This window comes from Saimiri boliviensis, chromosome 6 (assembly GCF_048565385.1).
Source record: "Saimiri boliviensis isolate mSaiBol1 chromosome 6, mSaiBol1.pri, whole genome shotgun sequence".
In the NCBI taxonomy this organism is placed as follows: Eukaryota; Metazoa; Chordata; class Mammalia; order Primates; family Cebidae; genus Saimiri; species Saimiri boliviensis.
In genome coordinates this window covers 24,947,364-24,963,877 of record NC_133454.1, presented here as the reverse complement: position 1 = coordinate 24,963,877, position 16,514 = coordinate 24,947,364, and the positions used below count along the sequence as shown (strand labels likewise).

General features: G+C 51.7%; 1 pseudogene; it reads right to left on the bottom strand.

The window, feature by feature from the left end:
• Positions 1 to 2,095: 2,095 nt before the first annotated feature.
• Positions 2,096 to 12,570, bottom strand: LOC120360963 (guanylate cyclase D-like; annotated as a pseudogene).
• Between the last annotated feature and the right edge of the window lie 3,944 nt (positions 12,571 to 16,514).

Here is a 16,514-nt window from a genome sequence, read left to right as displayed (position 1 = left end):
TAACTTGCCCAAAGTCAAACAGTGGGTAAGTTGGATGATATCCACCGGATTCTCACATAGATGTGAACCCTGGTATCTGACCCCTCACCTCCCCACAGTGTGAGGTCATTTCCCCCCTTCTTCAGGCTGAATCTGCGTGCCCATCTCAGCCTTCTTTGCCATGGAGCCTTGGGCAGGAATCTTGGGCAGGAATCCCACAGTCACCCCTCACTCAGGGCAAGAGCCCTTCCCCACCTCACTGCCCATGGCAACCTCTGATGCCCTGGAAAGATTCAAGGCTGGTGCTTTAGAAACTGGTTGCTCATCCTAGTTCTACTACCCACCCTTATGGTGACCACTTAGAGGTCATTTACTCTGAGCTCCAGATTTCTCATCTGCAGATGGGGGCATCACCCCTGATGCCAGAGCTAAAAGGGGAGGGGCATGGGAAGAGAGGGGGTGGGCAGGGCTTCTCAAAGGACACCTGTGTGCTTCTCCTTGGACTGCCTTGCTGCATCTCTCCCTCTTGTCACCTGTCCTAACCCTCTTCTTGTTCTCTGTCATGCAGAGACTGGTGTGCAAGGTCCCCAAGGAGTGAACGACATTGCCTGCTTCTCATCATCATCATCATCATCATCATGATTCTGTCCTCAAGATAACCCAGCCACACGTCATCCTGTCTCCACACCAGGTGTCAGTGTTCTAGTTCTGCTGTGACTCTAAGCCTCAATTTCCTCACCTAACAACTGATGAAAATAACCCCTGCCACTGGGTCTGCTGGAGAGCCTGGGGGAGGTTCTCAAGTAGGCTGGGAGGAAGAGGGGCTAACACTGAGCTCAGGCTCTGGAGTCCACAGATCAGAGCAGGACTTTAGATGACCCATTTACTTCTGCACAAGGTGCATCGCCTCTCTGAGCCTCAGCTCCCTCACCTGTAAGATGGGCATAACCATACTATATACCTGGAAGCTCTGTCTCGAGGTGGAGTAGATTCATCCCCTTTGAGGAGGGCTGGGACCCTCTCTCATGAGTGAGGGAGCTGGGAGCCCTTGGAGCCAGGAGGAGAAATTTCTTTCTGGGTTTCAGTTCCCTTCCCACCCCTTTTTGGCCTTCTTGTTGGGGATAGTGCATAAGTCACCAACCCATTTGCCAGACAGGGAAACTGAGGCTCCTGGGAGCAAAATCAGTACCCACATAGGGCCAGTCAAAAGCAGACACTGCACGACCCAGATAACTGGGCCTGGTTTGCACTCAGCCTGCACGATATCCTCTGCCGGGAGGTTCAGAGCCTGCAGGTGCCAGACCCCGAGGGCATCAGACCCCGAGGGCCCCAGAGTGCGGGATTGGGGAAGCTGTATGTGCTTACACAGGACTGTGTGCTGACAGAACCAGTCAGGCACCACATGCACACATGTGCTACTGCTTTTCAAAGGCATGCACATGGCACTGTCGTGAATGTGAATAAAATACAAATCCATTTCAAAGCGTCGCTGATTTCACAGCAGATTTTATCACTGGGTATGTTTTCAGTCAGCCGATATTAGAAGTCAAATAGTAGCATGTGAGACTCTAACCTTTTTTGACATTAAAATGGAGTCTTCATATGTGAACATGCTGGGAACCCCTGCCCCAGGCCAGGCCAGGTCTCATGTTCCCCTCCCTGCGCCAGGCATGCTGTCCACACCCCAGGCACAGCCATGATTGATGGACAGTGCTGAGGGCTGAGGGAGGAGGCTGAGCGTCCAGCTCTGGGGAGGCGGGGAGCTGGCTAGGCTCTAAGAGGATGCCCCACAGACGACTCCAAGAGATTTTAGAGCAAGATCACTGAGCTTGGACCAGGGGATGTCCACCCAATCCCAGGCCCACAGTTTCCCCTCTGAGAAGTCCCCTCCCCTCTCTGAGCCACACTTAACTCTAAAAAGGGGATGATTAGCCACCTCCTAGGGTTGTCAAATGGAATCATGCACATGAAAGTGCCTTGGGAACTGCAAAGTGTCCCCACATACAGGATCCTAAAGAGATGTTAGTCAGGAGAGAAGCTGGGACCCCCTTAGCATGCTCCTCACATCACCCCGGCAGGAATTTATTGAGCACCCACTGCATGCCAGGCACTCCATCTACAGAATTTCATTGAATCCTCGCAGCTGCTCTGGAAGGCAGGCATTATAGTTCCCATTCTACAGATGAGAAAACTGAGGCTTGGAGCCTAAAAGGGATTTACTCAAAGTGAGGAAGCAAGTTGGTGTGGAGCTGGGCTTAGGTTGGTGTTCCCTGGAGCCTGCGGACTGAGCCCTGTACTGCCTGAGACCAGGGAAAGCACACAGCAGGAAGCAGTGGGCCCTAGACTGACGGCTTTATCAAGAGAGGCCAGAGTGTTCCAGGCCTGGGTCCCTGCATGGAGCTGGATGGAGCCAGGCCTGGAGCGCCTTGCACTGTATGGCTTGCAGATCTATCTGGCAGGCCCTGCCCTCCTCAGAGGCAGATGAGGGGGAGGCACTGAGGAGTGTTGAACAAATGTCTGATAAAGCCCTGCTTCTTCCCATTCCTCCACCTCATACATTTGGGCCTGGAATGCTCATTATTCATGGGGGAGTGCTGTGGTGGAGAAAGGCCGTGGGGCTGGGCCTCCTGGGAGTTAAAGATGATCCATCAGTGTGGGAGCTGAGAGTGGACTCGGCTCTGTCATTGCTCTGCACTGTGGGCTGAGGTGCCAGGTGTCTGTGGAGTGCCAGGTCCCTGGGACTGGGCAGAGGCAGTGCGGGATGGCAGAAAGAGCAGTCTGGGGCACAGAGAGCACAGGGGGGAGGAAACATTTCTGGAGTTGAGCCCTGGCACTGGGGCCAGAAGACAGCAAGCGTGTACAGGCCAGGTGACGGTGGCGAAGGTGCGAGGGATTGTCCTGGGGACCCAGGCGTGTGAGGACCGAGAGGCTCTGAAGGGCCTACCTGCACAGGTTACCAAGCCCCTGGTACTGAGCAGCCTGGCCACATCAGCCCTGGGGCTGTGGGTCTGGCACATTTGTTATTGGATTCCCTCTTATAGATGAGGACACTGAGGCTCAGAGAGGGTAAGTGGTTTGTGTAAGGTCACAGGGTAAGACAGTGACACAGCTGGAGTAGGGCTGAGCCCTGTATACCCTGTGCTGGGCGTGGAGGGGAGGCGCGGTCGGGCATGAGCACTTACGGGCATGGCAGTGACTCTGGGGAGGAAGGCAGGAGTGGCGGTTTTCACCCAGAACACAACGTCCTTAGCCCCTAGAGTGGGTCGGCTGCTATTCTGGCAGAGTCGCCGAAGGCTGACAGCCTAAGTCAACTTCTCATGGTCAGACTTTAGGTGCGTGTGTCTATGTGGTTATTTTCAGGCCCAGATTTCCTGATCGTCACAGTTTCCCACTAGGCAGACTCCAGCCAGGGACAGCCAAGGAGGAGGAGGAGAATACCTTCCTTTCACTGGGAGTCCCGAGGAGCAGAAAGGTGGGCCCCGAGTCAGCACCTCCTGCAGGATAATGCCAGTGCTGAAGATGTCCCCTGTGAGGGTGCCCTGGGGCACCCAGGCCCTCGCGGCAGCTCAGGAGCTGTCCACAGCAGCTCTGCAATCACAGAGCAGGGCCACGTCACCGTCACCCTCTGACCACTTGAGCCAGGCCGGGCGCATCTATTCTTGATTCACAGGTAAAGAACCTACAGCTCGTTCAGAAGGGAAAAGTGATCAACTCAAGGTCACAAATGCCGAGGACTGGAGATCACTCTCTCCCCCCACCTTACAAGCACCTGGTTAAACAGAGGCCCCCGAACCTACTGGCAGCCTCCCACCCATCCCTGAGCTGGCCTTCCAGGCTGGCCAGGTCTGGGGAGCCTGCTGAGTGTCCAGGAGCTCTGCATAACCATGGTCAGTGGTCTTGAGCACAAAGCATCTGTCCACCACACAGTTTCGGGACTTGAGGCGGCCATGAGGGAAATGTCAATGGTACAGATACCTCATGTCCTGAGGTGGACACAATGGGAGTCCACTCATGCCCACCCACTGATTGGTGCTCACAGGGCATAGTGGCCTAGTCACAAAGCCACGGTGAAGTTAGGGTCTGTAATGAATGAGAGAGAACTTGGTTCTCTTGGAATTCTCACAGGCCCCAGAGGAATTCTCACTGCCTCCCCGTCCCCGTGGCCATGCTGTTTGGATATCCCTGGGTTAGACAAAGCTGAAAGTGCCCAGCTGTGGGAAATCTGAGCATCTCCTGTCTCCCTGCCCTCCCACTTTCCTGCAGTGCCAGACCCAGGGAGGGATCTCACATGGATCAAATCCAGAGCAGGGAGGCCTTAAAGGTCCAGTCTAGGTGCAGGACTTTGTTCCACAGCAAGTCTTCCAGGCTGCCGTGTGGGCAGTGCTCCAGAACCAGAGCACTGACCCCAGGGTTCACGAAAAAGCCCAGGCAGGTGGTAACATTCTCATGGTGCAGCTCCCACATCTGTCAGGGCAATGGGCACTTCAGCAGTCCTCAGCGACCATTCGAGGGCTGGACCAGAAGCAATCCACATCTAGGCCACTTGCACTTAGCACCAAGCACAAGGCTAAGCATGTAGGGGCATCAGAAGTGTTGAATGAGTGGATGGATGGATGGATGGATGGATAGACAGACAGATGGATGAAGGGGTGGATGGTGAGAGATGGATGGAGTATGGATGGATAAATGCATGTATGGATAGATGGCGGTGGGTGGTGGATGGATGGATGGATGGATGGATGGATGGATGGGTGGGTGAAAGGGTGGATGGGCAGGTGGATAGGTGGGTGTGTGGTTGGGTGACTGGTGAATGGTGGTAAATTGGTACTTGGTGGGCTGGTGGGTAGATGGGTGGGTGGGTGGATGGATGGGTGGGTGTGTGAGTGGCTGGGTGGATGGATGGGTTGGTGGATGATTGATCAGCAGGTAGATGAGTAGTTGGTCCGTGGGTGAGTGGTTGGGTGGGTGTTTGCATGGTTGGTGAGTAGGTGAGTAGATGGATGGTTGGATGGGTGGGTGGATAAATGGGTGGATGGAGGGATGGATGGGTAAGCAGATGGATGGTTGGTGGATGGGTGGTTTGCATGGTTGGTGAGTGGGTAGGTAGATGAATGGGTGGATGGGTGGGTGGATAGATGAGTAAATGGATGGGTGAATCGATGGGTGGTTGGTGGGTGGGGGTGAATGAGTTGATAGGTGGATAAATGGTGGATAATTGGTGATGAATAGATAGAAGGACAGATGTATAGATGGGTGGATTGATGAATGGATTGATGAGTGAAAGATTGAATGAGTGAGTGAATAAGTGAGTGAAAGCACTATGGATGAATAAGTGAATGAGCTGTGGTCAATTCCACAGACTAGGGATGTAGGCCTGTTTCCCAATTTAAGTGACACCATCGATCTGAAAACTGTGCGAGTCATCTCCCACAAGACTAGGGGATTGAGAAGGAAGGAAGAGGAGCAGAAGGGATCAGGCACAAGGAGAAAGAAGCCTCCCCAGTGACTTCCCAGCAAGTTCTTACAGAAAACTCAGACCCAGCCTGGGACACTAGCATTTGTCCAAAGCAGGAAAGATGGAACCTTGTCTGGCACTGCCCCCTTCACAGAAACAGTCCAGGGATCGACTAGTGAGGGAAACCTATATACTCTCCCCGGTTACAGGTTCGCAAGCACTTTAGCCTGTGTGGTGATTTAAGAATGGCCTCAAATCCTTAGACACTCTTGCCATCAAGAAGTGGAATACTGTCCCCACCCCTTGGATCTGAGTGGCTCTGTGATTACTGTGACCAATAGAATACAGCGGAGTGGTACTGTACCTTTCTGGGTTCAGGTTTTAGGAGACTGGCAGCTCCCATTTCCCATGGAGTACTGTCTGATAGAGTTCTGAACCCCCAGAAAAGAAGTCCTGCCCTGTGTCACCCTGCTGGAGAGACCGCATGGGAGGCTCTGAGATGAAAGAGCGGGAAGACAAGCCCAGTGAGGCCAGTCCTCCAGCTGCCCTGCCCAGGCACTGAGCATCTGAGGGAAGCCATTTTAGGTCCTCTGCACCGAGAATCAGCAAACTTCTCTGAAAACTTCCAAAAAGTAACTTTTAGCCTTTACAGGCCATACAGCCTCTGTCACACCTATTCACCTCTGCCTTTGTACCACGAAAGCAGCCATGGACGGTACATAAATAAACAAGCATGGCTGTGTTCCAGTACAACAATTTACCAAAGCAGGCAGTGGGCCTGATTTGATCTGTGAGCCTTAATTTACCAACTTCAGATAGCCCATTCACCAGCAAAATACCACTGAGCGATCCCCAAACAATACAAAGCAGAACAGAAGAATCACCCAGCTGAGCCAGACTCCAATTTCTTACCCACAAAACTGTAAGGTATCATTAAATGGCAATTGTTTTAAACCACTACATTTTAGATAAGTTGTTACACAATGATACGTAGCCAAAACATCACATTAAATGTTCTGAAAAGTCCCATGGCTGGCCGCGGGCAGTGGATTCTGCCTGTAATCCCAGCACTTTGGGAGGCCGAGGTGGACAGATCACTTGAGGCCAGGAGTTTGAGACCAGCCTGGCCAACATGGTGAAACCCCATCTCTACTAAAAATGCAAAAATCAGCTGGGTGTGGTGGTGCGCGCCTGTAATCCCAGCTACTTGGGAGGCTGAGGTGGGGTCACTTGAGCCTGCGAGCCAGAGGTTGTGGTGAGCTGAGATCCCACCACTGCACTCCATCCTGGGTGACAGAGTGAAACACAGTCTCAAAAAAAAAAAAGGAAAAGAAAATCTACTCACATAGGTTGCAAGATGCCCACTGGGAAATGCCTAACTTAGCTTTCAGTCACTTAATCCTTCTGAACTTTATTTCAGATTGTGGTGATACTGGAGCTATCAATAAAATTCACCATTTATAAAAAGCACACCACTTGCCAGGAAGAGTTCTAACTTATTTCATATGTTCTCTGCAATCATAATCCCCCAGGCTGAGGGTCTCCTTGCTGGAGCCTGAAGACCCCTCATCACACAGACTTCAGAGCCCGGAGCCCTGGCCTCCACTGTGTCGGGGCCACAAGCCACGGACCACCCCCTGCATGTATTAGATAGTATGGGAGGTCCTCAAAGAGAGGCCCACCAGGACTGAGTGGAAACAGAAGCCGGCCGACTTCCCAAAACGCCCTTTATCTTAAGAGATGAAAGCGCTGTTCTGTGTTTGGCCACGCGGGGGAGCTGCTCCACACGATGGTGAATAAGCCACCCCACGGGAAAAGGCCACGCGGGCTGCAAGCTTCCCCGCTGAGTGCAGGCACGGTCCTGAGCCCTGCCCGTTATCTGCAGTAGATCAGCCTCATGCCACTAATGAAGAAACCGTAGCACAGAGAGGCTCGGTGACTTCTGAGGTCACAAGGGTGCAGGATGGGGTGGAGGGGGCAGCAGAGGGACTTCCCGCAATCTGACCCCAGAGAGTGTGCCCCTCAGCCCTCTGCCTCCTGGCTCCTGAGAGCTCCCACTGTGGCTGGCGCTCAGTCCCCTGCAGCAGGGGTGGAGGAGTCTCAGGGTCTCCCCACCCGCTGCTGCCAGGTTCTAGCCATCCCAGCCAAACCATTCGCGTTCTCCCAGTTCTGCTGACATGCTACCTCCAGGCCTTTGCAGGAGCTGGAGTGCCCTCTGCCTGGAATGCCTTTCCCCATCAGCTCCGTTCCAAAATCAGCTTCTCATTGTCGGGTCCTGCCCAATGTCACCTCTTCTGTGAAGCCCTCCCTATCCATCTCCAAGCAGATCAGCTCCTCCAGCCTCTGGGCCCCCCTGTGCCCTGCGTACACACTTGTCTCCCACCAGACTCAGGCTCCTCACGCCTGGGACCCAGCCAGATCCTCCCTGTGTCCCCAGAGTGCAGCCAGGGTCGAGCAAACTGTGCCCCGTAAGAAATGCATTTTACTGGCCTGGCAGGGTGGCTCACGCCTGTAATCCCAGCACTTTGGGAGGCCAAGTCAGGCGGATTGCCTGAGCTCAGGAGTTCGAGACCACCCTGGGCAACACGGTGAAACCTTGATTCTACTAAAATACAAAAAAAAAAAAAAAAAAAAAAAAGTTGCCAGGCATGGCTGCATGTGCCTATAGTCCCACCTACTCAGGAGGCTGAGGCAGGAGAATTGCTTGAACCCAGGAGTCGGAGGTTGCGGTGAGCAGCGATCGCACCACTGCACTCCAGTCTGGGTGGCAGAGTGAGACTCCGTCTCCAAAAAAGAAAAAGAAAAGAAAAGAAAAGAAATACATTTTACCTGAGTAGACTCACAAGGCTGAGTGTAGAGAACTCGAGTACCCTCATAGTTACTAGTTTTATTACCTTCTGTTTTATTTTATTCTGCCCAATTCTATTCTTCTCTATTTTTCTATTCCACTCTTTCTTTTTAAGAATCATACTAATCTTGATTCACTGCATTGATTTCTTGACCCAAATGAGTCGCAAGTTGTCTTTTTTTTTTTTCTTCACAGTTTGAAAAAAAAAAAAAAACCAGGTCTAGATTAAGACCCCTCTGCCCTCCAGGCGCCACCTCTTCCCTTCCACCACGTCTTTCCCTGGCCAACCACTTCCTTATAGACCTGTCACTGTCACCTCTTCCAAGAAGCCTCCTCAAATCCCTCAGAGCCCAGCCCCATGCTTTGCCGGCTCTACAGGCCCCTGTTCCCCAGGATGGTTCTGATTTCTGTGCCATAACCATCGCTGCTTACTCAGCTGTCTCCCCTCACACAGTCATCCCCTAGAGCAGCCTCTGTGTCTGCCCGGTTCACTGCTGAGACCCAGCTCCCAGCCACAATAGGGGCTTGATAAATGCAGGAAGTGATCCATCAATCAACAGACTCCACGAAACCAAGAGTGGCTCTAACTCCCTGCCTGGGGCTCAGGTACTACTACACCTTCATTTCCTTCATTTTCCCAGGTCACAACCACAGACACCCTTTGCTCCCACCCCACTGGAATCAGAGCTGAAAATCTGGTTGCAGCACTGGCCAGCTGTGTGACTTAGACTAGTTACTTACCTTCTCTGAGTTGCAAAATGGAGACTTCAGCAGGACTGGCTCACAGGGCTGTGGCTGGGTTAAAGTCAGGGCCATTGTCAAGTGCTCAGCCCAGTGTCCGATGCGGAGAGAGCCCCCCATCAGTGGCTGTATGCGGTCCAGGCTGCCCACAGGAGGAAGACACTTGAGTATACTTACTTTTCAGGCCATCCACACTGCAGAGCTGCTTCAGGATTTCTGCGGCCTCTGCTTCCCCGGTCCTAAAGAGGTGGCGCCTAGCCCCACCAGGCAGCCCATGTACCCTGAAAGCCAAGGCCAGCTGCCAGCTGTGGTCATCCAGGTGTCCTGGTGGGAGGACACAATGGCTGAGCGAGCCCAGCCAAAATGTCTCATGATGGACAGCAGCACGTGGGCAGCAGAGGCAAGGTGGGCACCAATTCACCTTCTCTCTCTGACACCCCACATGCTCAGGAGAAGAGGGTGTTGCCCCAGATTTTGACCAGCAGGGCAGTAGCCAGGATTGACAGAGCCCACAAAAGCAGTGACAGTGTTCTTGTGGGCCAGGAATGTGGCCAGGGCAGGAGGGGGATCAGAGCCAGTATGGAGGGCCACAAAAGCCAGCCGTGAGCCCGGCAGCAGTGACGGGTCCTGGTTGAATTGGTCCATGGTCAGCTGGGTGGCCACACAGGGGAAGGCCTGGGCAAAGGTGGAGTCACAGTCCCAGGGACCCAGCACTACCAGAGTGAAGGTCCCTGCCCAGCAGGCCAGGTGTGGGAGGGAGGGCACCCCAAAGCACCGCAGAGAAGAGTGGCTGTCCTTGGATGACTGAGAGTAGACCCCTACCATGGGCCCTGGCAGGGCAGGAAGGGCTTCCTGTATAGCAGCATCCAGCACCAATCTTCAGGGTACAAGCCCCCATGCAGTCCTGGGAAAGGGCAGGATAGGGACAATTTTGTTTTCTAGCATTTTCTTCCAGCACTTTCTGTGTGACTGTGTGGCAGACACCCCTCCCACAGTCTCAGTCTCTTCACCGGTAAAATGAGGGACTTGGGCCCATGATTGCTAAAGACCCCTCAGCTTTGGGACCTAACATCCTCCCCACGCCTGGCCCACAGTCTTGTGATGCCCATGTAAGGTCCTGGGCTGGAATTTAATCATGCAGTGTGTGCTATGGAGTCAGAGGCAGCCAGACCCACTTCCCTGATCGCTGTCTCTGTGACCCTGGACCAACCTCTGAAGCTTTCTGTGCCTCATTTTCCTGCTCTGTAAGATGTGGACAATGAAGCCCACTTTATGGAGTTATTGTGATTAAATGACATCATGTGAAGCTTGTAGGACAATCCTTGCTACTTAGGTGTTCAGTAAATCCTACTTCTTTTTTTTTTTTTGAGACAAAATTTCACTCTTATCACCCAGGCTGGAGTGCAGTGGCACGATGTCAACTCACTGCAGTCTCTGCCTTCTAGGTTCAAGCAATTCTGTCTCAGCCTCCTGAGTAGCTGGGACTACAGGCATGCACCACTATGCCTGGCTTGTGTGTGTGTGTGTGTGTGTGTGTGTGTGTGTGTGTGTGTGTGTATTTTTAAGAGAGATGGGATTTCACCATGTTGGCCAGGCTGGTCTTGAACTCCTGACCTCAGGTGATCTGCCTACCTCGGCTTCGGCCTCCCAAAGTGCTGGGATTACAGGCGTGAGCCACTGCGCCTGGCCTAAATCCTACCTCTTTCAACCTATGACTGATTTCTTCCTTTACCATCCTCCAAGGTAGGTCAAGTTCTCCTGGTGCCTTCTGAGCCTCCCTTCCTCGTCCCCTCCAAGCCCAGCACCGTTCCACAGCCCTCGACTCTCTTGGATTCATCCAGCCCTGGGGCTTAAGCACATGCCTAGCCCGGGAAGCCCACCATGTGGTGCTCGAAGGGAGTTGTGGCTGAAGCATTTACAGTGCAGATGCACCTCCCGTCTCTGCCATCCCTCACAGACCAGTGCAGACAGAGGTCTTTCTAACCCCCATTGTACAGATGCGGAAACTGAGGGAACCTGATGAGGAGCTAGTAGAAAGATAGGATTTGACCCAAGTCTGTTCAGCTTCTCCCCGCCCCACACATGACCTCCTTGACCAGGACGCATGGATTCCACATTCTATCCCATCCCGATGCCCACCCTGAGACTCCGGAAGCCTGCTTGGCCTCTGCCTACATCCCTGCTATTGGCCATTCTCCACCCATGAGACTTAGCATCACTCCTGCCCCACCATTTCTGCAGCCAGTCGTCTCCCACCGTGGGTGCCCCAGGAAGGAAAAGATCCCATCTCACCCTTGAGAAACTGCCAGGCCGGCGAGGGGGCACATCCCACCCAAGAGTAGAGATGACCCCAGTGGGCAGCAGAAGGACAAGAGGGGAGGCCCTGTGGGCTGAGAAGGGGCTCAAGGAGGGCTTCCCAGAGGAGGCAGAGCTAGAACAAAGCCCACCTTTGGAAATGTAGGTCAGAAGAGTAAGAGGAGGCTTCCAAATGCCAGCAGTGCTGGTCTGTGCAGAGTAGCTCCTTACAAACTATGCTCGGGCCAGAGGAATACAAAGGCCTTGGAGCTACACAGAGGAATCGTGTTTATCCCCCATGAGCCCCCAAACTTGGGCAAGATGCTTAATTTCTCTGAGCCTCAGTTTTCTCATCTGTAAATGGAGATGAGAATAGCTATGTGATAAAGTTGTAAAACTAAAATGTATAGCATATCTTCAGTAAGGGTGAAGTAAGTAGGTACTTACTAAAATGGAATCGTTCTTGTCACTATCATCACCATCTTTAGATCTTTGAGGAGAGGCAGGTGTATTGTGGTGTCTAGAGAGCCAGGCAGGGAGGTGGGAGGCCGGCATTTCATCCCCAGTCCTGCCTCTGTCCCAATCTAGGCCTTTGATCTCTAGGAGTAGCCAGCGGGCAGGGCTGGTCAAACCTAGGCCCTACTGGCCTGTAATTCTACGGTTCTGCCAGCTCAGGCCTTGGTGACCGACCAGCCTTCTGCTGGACCCTCCCTCTTCTTCTGCTGTGATTGCTCAAAGTGGTCTCCTAGCAGCCAGGATGGGTCCATCCCACTCCTCAGGATTAGAACCTCAGAGTGGCTGGGCAAGTTCTGGCCTCACAGAGAGCTGATCATTTTCAATTGGGAACACAGTCATACACTGTGCTAATAATGATTGCACCTCTCACCTCGACTTGTACTTTTGAAAGCACCTATATCCACTGCTTTGCCTGGTCCTCCCAGAGGCCCCGAGAAGGACTTTTACAGAGGAGGAAACTGTGACTCTGGGTGGGACAGTGACTTGTCCAAGTTCTCACCAAATGTTGGGAACTGAACTGGCACAGAGCTTGTCTTCCTGCCTTCTCGCCAAAGACAAAATTCACCTCTTTTTATTGATGCCGGGAACCTCAGAGCTGAAGAATCCTTGGAGATATAAACATTTAAACCAATCCCTCTGTGTACAGGTGGGGAGACAGGCACAGAAAGGAGCGTGGGTAGCCCTCAGTCCCACAATGCTGCAGCAGGCTCCCCTGGCCCGAGGTCTTGCTGGCCATGCTCGGTATCGGGAGAATTCCGCAGTCAGTGGCCTGCAGGGGCTCACAGAGGGCTGAAAGTCTTAGCAGGCCAGCACTGGATCAAGACAGGAGTTGGCTTTTAATCCCAGTTCTGTCGCTGATTTATGGGACAGAGTCTACAACCCTTTCTGTGCCTCAGTTTTCCCAGCTGTACAGGGAGAGCTTAGTTTAGACACTTAGATTTCCAAAGATCATTCGTCTCTGATGTTCTACATGTTTACAAAAATCCAGAGACAGGTGGTTTTTGTCTCTGAAGCTGGCCATGTCTCCTCTCCCTTCTCCCAAGAGTGTGTGAGCCTCCGGTGTCTCCAGCTCTCGGCACAATAGATTAATGTGCCGCCCTCCTGAGGAGAGACCACTTATATTTTTAAACTCAGGGACAAGGGCCCCAGGGATTAGCCACAGACTGCTTGGCTTATAGAGTCAAGCTCCTGGAATTAGTCAACTCCGCAGCCCCATAACCCCCAAAAGTTGAAGATGCTTTTAGCTTTATTAACAGAGGAATGCCCCAAATGGGGAAGGTGACAGGAACCTGGGGAAGGGCTATGGGGATTTCTGTCATAGTCAGGGGCCCTGCAGCCCCTGCAGCCGGGGATCATCTTCCTGGCCTCCAACCCGGTCCCTCTTACCTTCCTCCAGAGCAAGCTCCCCACAGACCCACCTGCTACTCTGCATTATTGGAGCTGACTCATTGCCCCTTGGTGGGCAGTATGGCTCCCCAGTGTCCTCAGATCTCAAGCTCTTAGAGTAGGCTCTGTCCTGTTGGGGTCCTTTCCCCCCACAGCCTGTACGATCACGATCACCACTCCTCTGCCTGCCCCTTTCTGAGCCTGCTACCTGGGAAGGGCCTCCTGCATGGCTCATTCCCTCCCTGTCCCCCCAGGTCCTGAAGAAGCCACTTGGAAAATTAGATCTGTTCGGGCCCCAGTGCTCTGGGGAGCCACAAGCAGGAAGGAAGGAAGGAATGAAGTAAAGAGAGACACGTAGAGGGGGATGGAGAAAGAGAGGGGAGGTCTTCAGCACTCCGGACAGCTCCAGACCTGGTTGGGGGCAGCACCCAGGAGGAAGCATGGGCAAGCACTAAAGAAACCCTTAGTTTCTTTGAACCTGTGCCGTGTGCCAGTCCCCGTGCTAGGCACCATTCACACAACCCACGGAGACAGCCATGACTATTATCCTCACCTTATAAAGTATGGCCCAGAGAAGTTAGGTGATTTGACCAAGGCACAGAGCTGGTAAGTGGCAGGGCTGACTGTAGGTCTGGGCTTTGCTCATGGGTACAATGTGTAATGACCAAGTCAGGGTAACTGGAATATCCATCACCTCAAACACTTACCTTTTGTTTGTGTTGGGAACATTACAATTCTTCTCTGTAGCTATTTCAAAATATGTAAGAAATTACTGTGAACTGTAATTTCTCTACTGCACTATTGACCACCAGAACTTATTCCTTCTACATAGCCATATTTGTGTACTGTTTAACCAATTTCTCTTCATTCTCTTTCTCCCCACTTCCCTTCCCAGCCTCTGGCAGCCATCATTCTACCTCCTCCCTCCATGATATTCCCTTTTTTAGCTCCCACATATGAGTGAGAACACATAATATTTGTCTTTCTGTTCTGGGCTTATTTCACTTCACATGGTGACCTAGAATGGAGGCCACTCCCTTCTGGGGTGAGCGCAGGTGGAGCTAGAGACCTTCCCTCCTCCACTTGCTTTCTAAGTGAAGTTAGCTTTTACTAGGCACACTAAGCATCCGCTCTGTGCTGGGGTTATGGATACCCCATCTCATTTAACCTTTACAGCAACCTTGTGAGGTGAGTACTATGTTTCCTTTCTTCATGTCACTTCATTCATTCAGTAAATGTCTACTGAGCATCCTCATCCTGGTTCTGCCAAGGGGCCAGCCTTCCGTCCACCCCCACCTCCCGCCCCTAATGCCTGTTGTTTCCCTCTTGCTCCCTTCCGTGTTTCAGGCACTGTTCTAAACACTTGAGCTAAATCAACAAACAAACAAATTTTTAAAAATAGTAATAAAGATTTTTTTCCTCCTCACAGAGCTTACTTTCTAGCAGGGATAGGGAAGGGTGTGTTAGCAAACAAACAATAAACATAATAAGTAAGTAGAGGTATTTTTAGTGTTAGAAAGTGATAGGCGGTATTAAAAAAAGAAGGGTAGTAATGCCATATTATAACTCTGTGTAAGTATTTTTCATATTGCTACACAATTGTTATCATTTCAGTGGTCAAAGAACACATTGAATGGATGTGTCATTAGTTGGTATGGATGGAAGGAACTGAAGCCTCAGTATCTGGTCTTTACTGAGTTTCCCCATTTACTATTGACCATGACTAATCAAGGGAGTATTAAGGGGCTCCCCAGTTAGTGTATGGGGTCTGGTCATGGTTCTCCCTGACCCCATTGTGAGGCAACAACCACATTTCCTTGTGATAATTGGGATCAATTACTTGGGCTTATGCAGTGATTCCCTTCTCTATCTGTTGATTTAGGGTCCTGAGGATCTCCGAGTGGCCAAGGAATAGTTTCAGTTTTCAATTCATTGGAAAAAGTACTGCATTCTCTGGAGGGAGTGTTTCTCTCCTGGGAGCTAGGTGCTCCAAACCACCAAATCCAAGATCACGGGCACAGGCAGGAAAGATTCTTCTAGTGAGTTTGTGGGTAATAGTAAAAGATGCCACTCCTATCTTTCTTCCTTGGTTCCCAGCCGATCCATTCTGACTTCAGGAAGACGGCCCACTTGGCCCCTAGGTACAAGGCATATGCTGCATCCTGGAAGCACGGGATGCCATCTCCTAGCTCATTTGGCAACTGAGCTATTCCCTAATGGACCATTCCACGTTTCTGTCAAGCCAGATGCTTCTGGGCGATGGGAGATGAGCCTACTGCTTCAGTTCCTTTGTAGTAAAATGCTTCCCCTGGTCAGCGGCAATGTTGTATAGGACAACATAATAAGATACAGGGCACTCTTATGAGACTATAAATGATGGTACTGGAAAAAGCACTGTAGGCAAGAAAAGCAGCTCTACACAGTTCTATTTCTATCTCTACAAGTAGAAAAAAGGCATTGCTGCTTCTATGAAGGGAGAGATCTAATATAATTAAACTGTCGCCAAGTAACTGGCTGACCCCCCAGGAAAGGGGTGTCAGTTTTTGGCTTAGCAGTGACCTCTGCTCTCTGCAGGTTGGACACTCAGCTGTGGAAGTCACCAGATGAGCCTTGGTGAGTGCAAGCCCATGTTGTGGAAGCAGTGCAAGTCACCATTCTGGCCACCATGGCCACATGTCCAATAAGTAAGCACTGAAGGGATCGTGGAAGGAAGCTGACTGATAGCCACAAGTCGTCCACTAATCTTGAGGATTTCCATCATAAATGCCCACTGGTTGGGCATTATGTGGACCACGTATATCTTCACACCCTGTGACTGCTCTGAGAGGCACATACCTCATTGACACCAATTTCCAATTTTGTTTATAGCAAGATTCTGGCCATCCAGACAGCTCATTGTCAACCGTTCATGAGTCAAAGTAAATAAGGACCACAGACCTTCTGTGGTACTTATTTCACCCTCTGTGGTACATTTCAGCACAAAATGGACAACTGGCTGTGCCTCCCTGAAATCCTGCCCAAGAGGAAGATTTCCTTTCACAACTTGTGTGTCAGGACCAGCCTTGACTGGAGAGGTAATGTGGCTGCCATCCATTTCTGGCTGGTGCCAGCATACCATGATATCGACCCATGAACCAGAGACACACTTCCTCCTCTACCAACGGCCGATAAGAAACTCCCCATGTATGATTTTGGTATTGGGTTATCAGTTGAGGGAGAAGTGGCAAAACATAGAAGAATGTACCATGGCAGTCTGAGCCATCTGCTTGGCCACATATTTGCCACTTCTGTTCT